Consider the following 15,033-nt stretch of genomic DNA (forward strand, 5'->3'; position numbering starts at 1 on the left):
ATTTGAATATGTGGTACCTATCCAGAAAATTGTCCATTTCTTTTAGATTTTCCAGTTTTGTGGAGTACAGGTTTTTAAAATATGACCTGATGATTCTCTCTATTTCCTCATTGTCAGTTGTTATATCTCCTTTTTTGTTTTTGATTTTATTAATTTGGGTATTCTCTCTCTGCCTTTTGGTTAGTTTGGATAAGGGTTTGTCTACCTTGTTGATTTTCTCAAAGAACCAACTCTTTGTGTCATTGATTCTTTGTACTGTTCTCTTTGTTCTATTTAATGATTTCAGCCCTCAATTTGATTATTTCCTGGCATTTACTCCTCCTGGGTGAGTTTGCTTCTTTTTGTTCTAGAGCTTTCAGGTGTGCTGTTAAGTTACTACTGTGAGATTTCTCCAACTTCTTTAGTAGGCATTTAGAGCTATGATCTTTCCTTAGTACTGCTTTCATAGTATCCCATAAGTTTGGGCATGTTGTAAATTCATTTTCATTGAATTCTAGGAAGTCTACAGTTTCTTTCTTTATTTCTTCCTTGACCCATTGGTGATTCAGTTGAGCATTATTCAGTTTCCATGAGTTTGTAGGCTTTCTGTAATTTGTGTTGTTGAATTCTAACTTTAAGTCATGGTGGTCTGATAAAATACAGAAGGTTATTCCATTTTTTTGGTATCTGTTGAGATTTGCTTTGTGACTGAGTATGTGGTTGATTTTAGAGAAAGTTCCATGGGGTGCTGAGAAGAAGGTATATTCCTTTGTGTTAGGGTGGAATGTTCTGTGGATATCTATTAAATCCATTTGAGTCATAATGTCTGTTTGTTCCCTTATTTCTCTGTTAAGTTTCTGTCTGGCAGACCTGTCCATTGGTGAGATTGGGATGTTGAAGTCTCCCACTATTAGTGTGTGGGTTTTAATATTTGATTTAAGCTTTAGTAATGTTTCTTTTACATATGTGGGTGCCCTTGTATTTGGGGCATAAATGTTCAGAATTGAGACTTCATCTTGATGGATTTTTCCTGTGATGAATATGTAAATTCTTCTCGATCTCTTTTGATTAATTTTAGTTTGAAGTCTATTTTGTTAGATATTAGGATAGCTACACCAGCTTGCTTCTTAAGTCCATTTGATTGGAAAGTCTTTTCCTAGCCCTTTACTCTGAGTTAGTATCTGTCTTTGAAGGTGTATTTCTTGTATGCAGCAGGATCGATCCTGTTTTCATATCCATTCTGTTAGCCTGTATCTTTTTATAGGCAAATTGAGTCCATTGATATTAATGGATATTAATAACCAGTGATTGTTAATTCCTCTTATTTTTTTGGTGGTAGTGCTGTGTGTTTCCCTTCTTAGGATTTGTTGGTGTGGGATTATCTATTGCCTGTGTTTTCATGGGTGCATCTAACTTCCTTAGGTTGGATTTTTCCTTCTAGTGCTTTCTGTAGGGCTGGATTTGTGGATAAGTATTGTTTAAATCTGGTTTTATCAGGAATATCATGTTTACCGCATCTATAGTTATTGAGAGTTTTGCTGCATATAGTAGTTTGGGCTGACATCCATGGCCTCTTAGTGTCTGCATAACATCTGTCCAGGACCTTCTGGCTTTCATTGTCTCCATTGAGAAGCCGGGTGCCTTTATATGTTACTTGGCTTTTTCTTTTGCAGCTCTTAATATTTTTTCTTTATTCTGTATGTTTAATGGTATGATTATTATTTGGTGAGGGGGCTTTTTTTTGGGGGGGGGTCTAGTCTATTTGTTGTTCTGTAAGCTTCTTGTATCTTCACTCTTTTTGGAGAAATGACACCCCACACAATTAATACTTATTTCTTGTAATACTCCTAGTGTGGTCTTAGAGGATTTGGACATAATGGAGAATATCCTTAAGTTCTGTTTTGAAAGGATGTCATACAAGTTACTCAGGTTGGTCCTACTAGCTTGATTGCATATAAGACTCAAAGTAGTAGATGATGATTCTCAATTTTTATTTTCTTTAATTTGAAAGACAGATAACTGTTGGAATCTTTGTGGAGTTCTACCAGAACTTCCCTAGATAAAATTCCTGACACATTTCTAGATGCAAAATAAAGGGTTTAGTTGAGACACAAGTCTGATCAGTGTTTTTTGTTTATCAGAGCCTCATAGATTTTATTGCCTATGGCTCTCTTCATAGAAGTTCTAAATTATTTTGTGGATAACATTGTTACAAAAATTCCATGCACAATTTTTAAATTATAGTGTTTTTTATCTCTGAGGGGATGGAGTTGGGGGAGCAGAAAGGTAATTTGGTTCTTGATCACAGCTATTTTCCAAACGGGCTATTTTAAGCATTGGACTGCCAATGATGAATGACTTCAGTTAATATTACATTCTTCATTAGAGTTGACAATATCTGTTTATGGAACAGGGTATGAAAATCTAGAGAGAAATAATCAGAATAAAGGATCAAATATTTATTTGGGATATACCTACTGTTCTAATCTTTATTGCTTTATTCATTAATAAGATTAATAAAAATATAAACTTCTTCAAGAAGGTAAAATTGATATTAGTAAAAATTATTAAAAGGTTGGAAAACTGATAAGATGGTAAATAATTGCTGATGAGTTAGTAAATAAAGCTAACATATAATAAAAATAACTAGCTTCTGAAACCATGAGAAACAGCAAGATTTTATCCAAGCAGTGAGAGATACATTGGAGTTCTCTGTGAACCTCGTAATGTTCCTTAAATGCAGATGATATGTAACATATCTCTAAAATTCTCCAGAATCTCAATTTGCCCTCAGGGGATCAGAATGAGCATTAACAACCATGATAAAATTAGGCCAGATGAACATATGCAGCATTTCTGTTGTTTTTCCCCAGAGCACCAAGCATGAAGAGCCAAGGCCCAAGCCAGCTGTATCATTATACTCCTTTTAAAAATAAGTTACTTGCATAATTGAATTTGAAATTTGTTTTATTCCAGACCATAATGCTTTAATAAATAATGAATATGTGAATGGGTGATTTTTTAGTGGCATTAGTAATGAACTATCAACCTAAGAGGACACATTAATGAAAGCTTGCCCTACTAAGAAATTACACAATTTTTGTTGAACTTAAACCTTGTGTTTTTGTTTTTGTCTTTTTGCTTAATACATTAAATCCAATGATTTTATCATGTTTTTAAATTATTTGAACTATGAAATAAGAGCTATACTTACAATCTAAGTCAGCGTTACTTGAAACTTGTGGGATGGGGTTCTACGTCTTCAGTGGGAGAATTTTCTACTTGACATTGATAAGACTGGGAGAATTTGTAGAACTCTTTCCCCAATACCTGTGAAAAAACTGAGGATGGACAAAGGCCTAATCATGAGTTTACAATAATAATTGAATTACAAATTTGCTTTTGGCCTGTAGTGAGTGACAGGGGTGTGAGACAGAAGAGATTCATAACCCTCCTCTGTGTTTTAATATCCAAGAAAGGCCTTCACTGTCAGGAATAAGTACATCTATTCAAAAGCAAGGTCTTGACCAAACTTATTCTAAAACATTTTCTGTATACACTACAAAACCAACATGAATTAACAAGAACTGAAATGCCCACGGATAATTGTTGGCTACTTAAGATTTTAAAATATACAGTTAAATATGTTGCATCTGCAAGATAGCAGGGGGTCAAAGTGTTTCCTTAACAAGCCTGATGACTCAATTTTGATAATCCCTGAATCCATGGTAAAAGAAAAGAGTCAACTCCTGAAAATTGTCCTCTCTCTCTCTCTCTCTCTCTCTCTCTCTCTCTCTCTCTCTCTCTCTCTCTCACACACACACACACACACACACACACACACACAGTATAAATAAAATAAAGTTAAAAGTTAAAAAATATGCCAGGTAACTTTTATTTTATGTTTACATAACTTTCTCAGTCTTTCAGAACTCCAACCCCAAAATCTAAGTGTAAACATTTATGATATATCTGTGAGAACATTCTACATATATTTTATGAATATTATATTTGTTTTTGTTTTGATATTGCTCATTATGTAGGATGTTCTAAACATTCACTATTTTTTATAGTGTCTCAAAAATAGATATGTTTATAAAACTATAAGTATGTAAATAATTTAACTGTATATGAATAGTTGTATTTTTCACAGGAGGTAAATATTTTTTATATAGGATACTGTATATTGAACATAGGGTCTCACACATGCTAGGTGAGTAGTCTACTGCTAAACTTTATCCCCAGCCTTGTTTCTTATGCTCTTAGAGTTTAACAGCTCAATTATTTGGAAAAATTAACAGATAATGGGAGACTGGTCAAGATCACAGAAGAGCTGATTTGAGTTCATTAGGCACTCAGTGCTGTAGTAGTACCTGCTTCCTGCTTGTTCTTATGCACAGGAGTAGGAATGGCACTGCAGGGAAGCTCACCCTCCACCAGTGCTGCATGATGGAAGAATTGCTATACAATATTTGGTGTGGATTGATAGTATGTTTTGTGGCGAAACTCACAGAGATGGAAATTACCAATGGGACAGGAGAAGCTTTGGTGATTACTTGATGCACCTTACATTTAGATCATCTTGACAAATGTAAAAAGTACAAACACAACAAACCGCTTATATAAGTATTTGGGTGTGTTTTGAATTAAATGCACATCAGATATCATATAAATTATATGTGTGGGCTTATAATCATTAATTAGCAGCTGAAAAATGGTTTCTCCTTGAGTGAATTGCTGTAGTGAGTACTGTACACTTTATATAAGGAAATTACATATTAATGAAATATAACAGTGCTATAAATGCTTTAAAACACACAACATATATATGTGTGTGTGTGATTCTTAAAGAAATTAAAGCATATATACAATGTATTTTCTCCTAAATTTTCATTGTATTTATGAAGAAATAAAGACATAGTGTGCACTGAATACTTTACATTTGAATTTTTTTTCTCAGTGTGACTGCAAGTCAACACTTCGAGTACCTTAAGCCCTTTGCTTTGAAGTGGATATGGGATTACTGGAGCAGGCAGATCACAGCTCTAAGATCCTTCTTTTCTGATAACTTGAGCTTCAGCTGAGGAACAAAGGCCGGCAGAATAGAATGCCCTTCCTCACTGCATTTTGACCCCCAGTTGCATGGCTAAAGTAACAGGTTTGTCTGCTACCCCTGTAATTAAGCCAACAACACTGTACAACCAGTCATCTCATTGAATCTACCTTTCTCTGTGTTTTAGGACACTACCCCATTAGCATGCCTTCTTACCAAGTTTTCTGTCCTGGGAAACAGTCCTTTGGAAAATTAGAACAGAGCGTGAGTCGTTTCTGTTAAAATCCCAGTGATCTCTTGCACAAGCTGAGACCTCATCTAGAGAGATAAGCCAGTGTAAATTTTGCCTTAGGGGATATTGCAGGGCTATGCAAACACATGGAGTTGAATATCACAGTTCCCCTCAGTGCTACACATCAGCATATTATCTAATTTCCAAATGAGACGACTTTCTTGGCAGGTACTGTATGTAGCTCATCTGTTAGAATAAATGTTAACTGAACTGGAAATATGCTGAACGATTTTGGTTTAAGAGACACGGGTAAATGTATTAAGCACAACTGTGTTAGGCATTCTTAAGGTTCAGGACTGTCTTCTGAAGGCTGTCTTTTTTTTTCATTGTTCTCCACCAGCAGGATTTTGAACCCTCTTAAGAACCACTTGGATTATTGGGAAACTAGAGTCCATTTGGAGGCCGGCAGTTTACGGTAGTGGTTCTTCTCACATTAGTCTGAACTGAGATGCCCATAAGAGAGCAAGGTAAGGAACACATAGCTGTGCAGCACTGTGGTGCCAAACTTCCTGTGTCCTGCTGGAGAAGGGATGCCTGAATGCCAGAACCTCACTCCCTCGCCTCTATTGAGGTGAAATAGTTATATTATTTACAAACTGAATGCTTCTTTAGTTAAAACTTGTTTTGATAGCACCACAATCAGTTTGTGGACTATAAACAGTAAATAATTTTGGTCAATTAAAATTTAAAACTTTTTTTTTTTAATTTTTAAAAACCTAAAAAAACTTAGCGTATGGGTGTCCTTCTGGAATTTTCATACATATTTGTTGCTGCTGCTCCTTTTCCTCCCTAGCTGCCTGCCTCCTCCCGGGGTTCTCTTCCAGTAGCTCCCTTGCCTTTCCTGTCACATGACTTTTCCCCACTCTCTCTATTGGCTTTCACCATCTCTTTCTCTCGCTCTCATTCTTGTCTCTCCACCGAGATATCTTTTTACTCTTTTCTGGTTCCATTATAAATCTTATGATTTATAGCCCCTCATATATATAAGTTCACATACACAAAGATTAAAATCTAGGATCTGCATGTGAGAGGAAATAAGCAGTCTTTCTTCTTCTGTGTCTGGCTTATTTTTTCTAACATAATTCTGGTTTCACTCCCTTTCCTGCCAATGCCATTATTTCAATTTTCTTTATAGCTGAATAAAATTGTGTCTGTGTACCGCCTCTTCTATATCCATTTATCTGTTGATGGACGTCTGGTTGGTTCCATTTCCTCCCTACTGTAAATAGAACAGCCGTGAGCATGGCTCTGCAAGCAGTCCCAACAGTGGTGTAGCCGGGCCATGTGGTAGTCACATGGTAGTTTTGTGAGAAATCTACATTTGATTTCCATGGTTGCTGTACCCGGTTACCCTCCATCCCCCACTCCATTCCCCATAGTGAATAAAGGGTCTTCTTCCCCCACAGGCTCACTAGCATTTCTTATCATGTGTTTTCTAGATGGTAGCCATTCTGACTGGAATGAGTGGAATCTCAAAGTACTTTCAATCTGTATTTCCCTGTTGGCTAAGGATATTGAAGACTTCTTTTTTTAAATAGCAAAAAGTAAATACTCTTAGCAAAACAAATAAGCAATGATAATATCAACACATGAAAATTTATTGATATTTCAGCTGTGGATAAAACTTGCATTAAGTACATAAGTCCTGAAAGAACGGATAAAGCATGAATTACACAACTTATGAGCACTTACTATGGAAAGCTAGCTAGGTTATAAATTTTAAAATTGCTAACAATTCAAATTTAAATGTGAAAGCATGCTATAATTTAGAAAGATGGTACAGAAAAATTTAAATGTGAAACCACCCCTCCAGATCATCCACTTTCTTGGCTGGAGAGAAAATAGCACTTTCTTATGTCCTGATTCATCAAAGCTAAGTTTTTAGATATTTTAGTGATTGGATAGTGGCCATCCATTTCCTAAGGTTTCTCTGTAAGCTGCTTGTCACACACTTCTGTAAGTGGGAGTTTGGGAACTTTAAATGAAAGTGTGTAAAGTTTTCTTTGCCGAGTGTTATTAACTAAGGGACTCTGGATTAATTTAGCATCCAGGTCTGTTCTTCCAGCCATAAGCCATGCTGTCAGGGAAACTTAATTACACTTTAAGTGGGATGCAAATGAGTTGTGACACTACATCATTTCACGTGAAAGGTTCATTACTTACATTAACTCGCACAACGCTTGCTCCTGAGTCTAGACCTCATTACAGTATTCTTGGGATTATTTTTTTAAAAACATATTTAATGCAAGTAGGGTTTTAACTTTTAATAGCCTGTTTCTTTCTTAATGTCGTTTAAGACTACAAATGTTCACTTTATTAAATGATTATGAGTTGAACTTCTGGTACATGAATGTATTAAAGCTGCAAGAGAAAAATCCTAAGTTCTAGCACATGTTGGCTCCATTGCATGTTTCAGGACCAGATTCTCCTTTAAAGCTGTACTTGGTGAATTCCTTCCTTAGCATTCCTATACATGATTTGAGACAGAAAATTAACAAACCTTAAAATCAGAAGGATAACATCTTTATTCCAAGACTTAAATGGATTTTTATGAGCATAATTTAGGTGAAGAAGTATGTAAATTAAATCAAATAACTTGTTTCATATTGATAGATTGAAACCTTGAGTGACAGAGATAAATCAATTGTGACTATCTGACAAAGTGTTAGAATAGGTATACAAAATATGTTTGTTCCCTCTTTGAAAAAAATAGGTAAATGGTTCTGGAGGGAGAATTCACTTTAGATTTATGTCTCTATTCTCTGATGTGGTGATTAAAGTGTTTTAGAAGAAATTAGTTGTTTCTTCTTAACATAATCAGCCACAATAATCAATCAAGTTTTTGACAGTTATTCTCAATTATATACATGTAGGAAAAATGATAATGAATATTTATTGAGCACTTATTATGCTCATGGTAAAGCCATTAAGTGCTTTGCTTATACAAGCTCACGTCATACACACACACACACACACACACACACACACACACACACACACACACACACATACACACACACACACACACACACGATATAAGTACTCAATCCTTGTATTATGCATGTTGAAATTCAGAGAGGGCTTATGGAAGTTGTCCAAAGCTGCATCACATGTGTGAGAGACAGAGTTCAGTCACATACACACACACACACACACACACACACACACACACACACACACACACACTCACATTGTGCTTGGATTCAAATCTACTCTTCATTGTATGCCCTTTGCTGATAGAGCTGGATCCTGTAGGCATTTCTTTTACTAGCATGCACAATGCTGAGCTGTATCAACCAGGGGCACCGGACAGACAGTGTAAAGGGAATAGCTTCGTTTCTGAGGCTTCTGGTCTCCTCTCTGTTTATACTGCATGGTTTCCAGTAACATATGAAGTGGAGACATCCTGTTGTACTCCACCTTACCAGTGCTTGATAAGGTTGTCTTCCTGGCCCTGACTTAGTGGCATCTCATTGCCAGTCTGAACAAGATGAATTCTGACTGATAAGCAAAGAAGCATGTAGGTGAAGTCAGTGGAGAGTATTAACATATAAGATGTAGATGAGATCTTGGCAGATAACTAATTCTTCATTTTGTTTTGCAGGAATCCTGAGAAGTTTATTCTGTGTTGCTAAACTTTTGTTTTTATTATGTCTTTGAGGATCTTACATGCTGTATTTGGTCACTTTCATTCCTCTCATTTTCTCCCAGACACACCCACATACCCTACCCACCCAACTTTGTGACCTCATTTTTTATTAATAAAATTTATTTTTATTTATGGGTTTTTCACATCATGTATCTTGATCCCATTCATTCCCTAACCCTTTGCATCTGCCCTCCACCCCTGCACTTCCCCAATCAAGCAAAACTCAAGAGAAAACAATGAAGAAAATAAAATGAGAAAAAAAATTTAAAAAGGAAAGAATTAAAAATCTCATCATGGAAGCTGCAGTGTGACCCAACAAGTCACACCGTATACTCCTTGGTCCATACATCTCTACTTGCAAGTGTTCATTGCAAAGAGTCATTGGTCTGGTTAGAGGCTTCTGGTTTCCATTACATGTTCAATGCTGGGCCCCCAGTAAGACTCTTCCTGGACATCCTACTGGTGCCCTGTATTGTGGAGATCCCGTGCTTTGGGTCTATGGGTCAGGTCCCTTCACATGCTCCAGCAGATCATAGATGGGGTGGATGTTGGGGCAGGCCAAATCATAACACTGGGGCTGGGCCTGGACAGATGGGGAATGGGGACAGCTGTCCCATGCTCATGATTTTGAGGGTGGCTCACCCACACCTCTGATAACAGGGTTGGATCTGTTGTGCTTCCCTGGCAGGGTGCATGGCCTGTTTTTCTAAGTGTTGCAGGTGGTGGAGATTGGGGACAGCTCTCCCACTCTTATGACCACAGGCCCAGCCCTCCCACCTCCCCTAGGCATTGATGGGTGAGAGGGGGCTTCTTTCCTCTGCCCATGTTGCCACAAGGCAGATGAGAAATGAGGTAGCTCTCCCATGCTCACATCTTCAGGCCTGGCTCACCCATCCCTGAGCTAACAGGATTGGCTCTATTTTGCTGCCCTGGCGAGGTTTGAGGCCTGCTCTTCTGAGTATTGCAGTTAGTGAGGGTCAGGGATAGTTCTTCCACTCTTATGACCACAGGGCCATTTCTCCCACCTGCCCCAGGCATTGATGGGTGTGGGGGTAGGGGAATGTTAGGGCATCTTTTCCCTACCCACTATGCCACAAGACAGATGAGAAATTGGGGCCTGCTCTCCCATGCTCATTATTTTGGGGCTGTATTGGTGAAATTATTAAGGCCACTCCACGTAGTTAAAAGATTTATTTAATGGCATAACTTACAAATTAAGGGATAGGTAGGTCGCGGGGTCTGGGGAAGGTGTATCGCAGTCCAGCGGTGTTCTCTGGAGCTCTGCTTGGCCCACCTCCACCGTCCAGGGTCCTGGAACAGAGAGTGCTGGCCCATCCAGATCTCGGGTCTCCAGGCGCCTCCCTTGGCCCTGCCTTGTAGGTGTGACAGTTGCTGAAGTCTCAATGGGGGTTGGAACTTCCAGATCAAAGCTGGAATGGCTACCCACTACAGGGCTGGCTTACTCACACCAGGCAGCACAATAGAGCAACCTGTTAGCTGAGGTGTGGGTGAACCAGCCCTGAAATTGTGAGTATGGGAGAGCTGCTCCCATTTCTCATTTGTCTTGTAGCACAGGTAGGGGAAAGAAGCCCCCACCCCCCACATCAATGTTTGGGGCAGGTGAAGAGCTGGCCTTGGGGTTTTAAGAGCAAGAGAGCTGATCCTGATCCCCACCAGCTGCAACACTCAGGAGAGCAGGCCCTGCACCCAGACAAAGTGGCACAATAGAGCCAACCCTGTGACTTCATTTTTTATGTGACAATGAGTACTTTCTTAGTCTTCTCTTTAAGAGCTTGTATTTGAAATAATGACACCATCTGTGTTTATTTAAAACTATCACTGTGTATTGCACATTTTATTTTGAAATTCTGTGTGTATTTATTGACTTGTTAAATTCTAAAAGTGCTTCATGAGGCATAAGATTATAAACAATGTTTTTATATTCAAGACTAAAGCAACAGTTTAAAACCTCAATGAAACTATAACTTAAGATGGAATATAGTAAGAATGACAAAAGTAGTTTAGAAAGAGATTGGATTCATATTTGTGGCAAAAAGGAATGATTCCATAAAGGGAACAGGCGTTTAAAGAGGGCTTATGGTACTATATGTGGTGTTGTTTGTTTTGCTCTTTTGTGGGGGCCCACCACCCAGCTCCCAAATAGATCACACACAGAGGTTTATTCTTACTTCTGAACACCAGACCTTAGCTTGGTTTATTTCTAGCCAGGTTTTTTTTTTTTTGGTTTTTCGAGACAGGGTTTCTCTGTGTAGCTTTGCACCTCTCCTGGAACTCACTTGGTAGCCCAGGCTGGCCTCGAACTCACAGAGATCCTCCTGGCTCTGCCTCCCGAGTTCTGGGATTAAAAGCGTGCGCCACCACCGCCCGGCTCTAGCCAGCTTTTCTTAACCTTAATTATCCTGCTTAGCTTTGACCTCCAGGCTTTTCCCATTTTCTTACTTCTGTAAATCTTACTCTTACCCTGTGTCATGCTGTGTAGCTGGGTGGCTGGCCCCTGGAGTCCTCTTCTTTCTCTGGCTACTTCTCCTCCTCTTCCCAGATTTCTCCTTCTGTTTATTCTTTCTGCCTGCCAGCCCCACCTATTTCTCTCTCCTGCCTTGCTATTGGCTGTTCAGCACTTCATTAGACCGTGAGGTGTTTTAGACAGGCAAAGTAACACAGCTTCACAGAGTTAAACAAATGCAACATAAACAAAAGTAACACACCTTAAAATAATATTTCCCAACATTTCCCCCTTTTTGTCAAAGTAAAAGAAAGGTTTTAACTTTAACATAGTAAAACTACATACAACATATGGCTTTGCATATTAGACTTGAGGAATCTCAAATATGGCCTTGTGGATAGGATGTAGTAGAAGATCAGACATAGAAAAACAAATCTTACATTGAAAATTTTTTTTACTATTACATTGAAAATCTTTACTACATTTTATTTATTTGTTTACCTATTTTTATTTTGTGTGTGTGTGTGAACCCAAGTACTATAGCACATGTGTGGATGTCAGCGAACAACTTGCAGGAGTTGGCTCTCTCCTTCCACCAAGTCACTTCTGGGAATTGGACTGTCAGGTTTGGCACCAAGCACCCTTATCCACTGAGACATCTTGTCAACCCTCAAAATGTTTTGCTTGGTTTAGGGATTAATTTGTTTTTCATCTCCATCATAAATTACCCAAGACAGGCTACTTTGTAAAGAAAAAAATGTTTATTTTGTACATAGCTATGGAAGTTCAAGACTGAAGGTCTATGTCCTTCTTTTGGCAAAGCCCTGAGGTGCTGCTGTCCATCATCTGGTAAGAAACAGGGCACTGTGCCTGTGAGTCTGCTTTTGTTTCTCCTTGTAAAGATAATAGGATTCAAGCATTGGGTTCCACCCTGATGAGTTTACCTAATCTTCATGGTGTTCCCAAAGTACCACTGCTAAATACCATAATCAGGTCCTTTTCATTCTTTTTATATCTCAAAATAGGGATTAAATTTCAACACAGGAACCCTTTGTAGGATGTTGTGTAATATTTTTCCTGGGAAGACATGAACAATGTCTACTCACCCCAGGTAGGGAACCTATGACAGACCACAGAAACAGCATCACCAAAGTCCAACTTAGTGAACCAATGAATTTATTGGTTTTTTTTTTTACAGGGTTATGGATGAGTACTTACTTATGGGAGTGTGGATGACTCAAAGGCAAATGCATCCCTGAAATCCTCCTCCAGTGTGGTTGATGATGACCCATGAAAGCTGGAACCCTGGATTTTGCTGTATGACTTGCAGGCAGCATACATGGCGGGTTGGACAGTCTCCTCTGCTCAGCAGATTTTACTGCTCATATAGCCTTGAGGAAGAAGAGGCCTTATAAATCCGCTACATATCAGGGACTTCTGGAGACTCATGAGTTGTCCCTTCCAGGACATTAAGGAACCTCATTTTAGAACCTCCTGAGTTGTCAAGAGCCTCCTCTTAGAACTTCTTTACTTTTTACAAGGTTCCCTCATATGCTGCAATTCAGAGGATATTGGTACACAACACAGACACACCCAGGCTTTTCCAAGCACAGATTCTGAGTGAAATAAAACTTTGAACTTTAAATTTGTTAGCAGCATAAGGGGCTGCTAGGATGCCATTTTGAGATCCTGGCTAACATACTTTGGCCACATGGTCTCAAACGTGTTCAAATTCTTCTCAAATTTTTCTTTCTTCACTTTACTAGAATGACTAACTATGCAAAGGCAAACCTAAACACTGGGATAAACACATCTTTCCAGATAGATTTGTGTTCATTATGTTATAGTTTAGATCTGGGTCCTAGGAACTTCTGACTTGAGATGTATAGTTACATTTGTAAGGTATTTCTGTATTCCTTCATTACAGAAGTCATGCATATATCTATGTATTTGGAAGTATGTATTTCAGGAAAAGAAAAGAACACTCTACTCACAAGTAATTTTTCTATGAATATATGTATTTATATTTTGAACACAGAAGCAGACTGAATGTTACTACAAAGCACTGAAAGTTGACAAGTTATGCAAAAATTTCCCCCATATATATGTACGATTCAATAATATAGCATTTCCTTTATACTTATCACTTCCTATTTACTTATCACTTACTAATTTTGAAGATACATCTTCTTGAACATTTGACATAGATATTTTGTCTTTTTTTGCTTTCAATTTCTAGTTAATTCTAGCAATCTTTTCATTATTATTTCTACCTTAACATAAGCTTAGAACAATATTACTTAACATTTTAAAATGTATTATTTGTGTGTGTGTACATGATGTGTGTGGGAGGGCACATGTGCCATGGTGTGCATATGGCGGTTAGAGGGAATTTTGTAGATTTGATTCTCTTTTCTCACCTTTATGTAAATTCTTGGGATTGAACTCATGATGCCAGGGTTTGCACTACAAGTACCTTTACTCACTGATCTATCTAGCCAGTCACTATAACAATATACTTGAAATCAAGATTATATCCATATTTGCCTTTATTGGAGTAAGTGTATGTGTTTTTATTAATTTATGCTTATATTGAATATCTCACCAAAAAAATCTAAAGCATATTTTATTATCAAATTTTCTAGTACTCTGTTTGAATATGAATTTTAAATCTGTGTAAATAAGAGATTAATATTAAACACAAAATTTGTTTATTTTGACTATCTTTTATTTATTCTTGGGCAGTTTCATATCTAGGTGTGTCTTGCCTGGCAAGTCAGTATGGTAGCATTCAGGAATTACAGATGGCAAAGCACAGCACCTTCAAACACTATGACAATCAGGAAGGATGTTTTCAGGTCAGTTCCAACTTGATTTCTCTATGTCCTTTACCAGTGTGTTGTAACTTCAGCATTAAGATCCTACTATCTAGTTATAATGGGCAACAAAGAACAATAGCCTGAGCTATTTAGGGATTTATAGAGAAGACCATGTGTGGCCCTAAGATTTTCATCCTATAATCCACGTTTTCTGTGCTTCTGGAGGAAGCATTGTCCACTCAAGCAGAGCCCTCCTGTGTTCGAATTACTTTTAAAAATTATGTATTTTAAATTAATTTAAATATATATATATATTTCCATAGGATTCTTCATGCATCTTTAGTTTTGGTTAACTTACTCCCATCCCTTTTAAACATGAAAATTTAAAAATGTCTATAGATAAAATATAAGATCAATATGACATGGTGATTGTGGCCATTGCAAATAAAAACCAAAAGTTTTTCTAGTTAGGATGGTTAGAGTTCACCTCCCCTAGCTTCTTTGGATGTTTTGACATTGATAAAGCCCAGTTCACAGTGATCAAATAATTTGCTCATATCCACTTGTATAGATAGCTCAGAAGCCAGTGCTTTTATCCCCTAATCTAGAGTTTTGATGGCAATATTCTAGATTATTAAGTCTGACATAAAAAGCAACTGAAACCACAGTACTTGTTATCTTTAATAATACATTTTCATTTCAGTTTTCTTCATTTCATGCATACACAATTCTAAATTTCAGTAAGTAACAAATTACAAAAAAATGATTGACGATGGA

The 15,033-nt window shown here is 37.6% G+C and overlaps 1 protein-coding gene across 2 annotated transcripts in view; it reads left to right on the forward strand.

Moving 5' to 3' along the window:
* The window catches only part of CUNH4orf33 (chromosome unknown C4orf33 homolog), a 92,005-nt gene extending 86,128 nt beyond the window's left edge, over positions 1-5,877 (forward strand). Inside the window, exons 11-12 of one of the 2 annotated variants that reach the window (XR_008216335.1) lie at positions 4,940-5,137; positions 5,665-5,877. The gene's annotated coding sequence lies outside the window, so the exon portion shown is untranslated. The remainder of the gene's footprint in view (positions 1-4,939; positions 5,138-5,664) is intronic. The other variant, XR_008216336.1, reaches the window with a different exon arrangement.
* The last annotated feature ends 9,156 nt before the right edge of the window (positions 5,878-15,033 follow it).

This window comes from Peromyscus californicus, unplaced genomic scaffold (genome assembly GCF_007827085.1).
Source record: "Peromyscus californicus insignis strain IS unplaced genomic scaffold, ASM782708v3 Scaffold_9__1_contigs__length_137607984, whole genome shotgun sequence".
Lineage (NCBI taxonomy): Eukaryota > Metazoa > Chordata > Mammalia > Rodentia > Cricetidae > Peromyscus > Peromyscus californicus.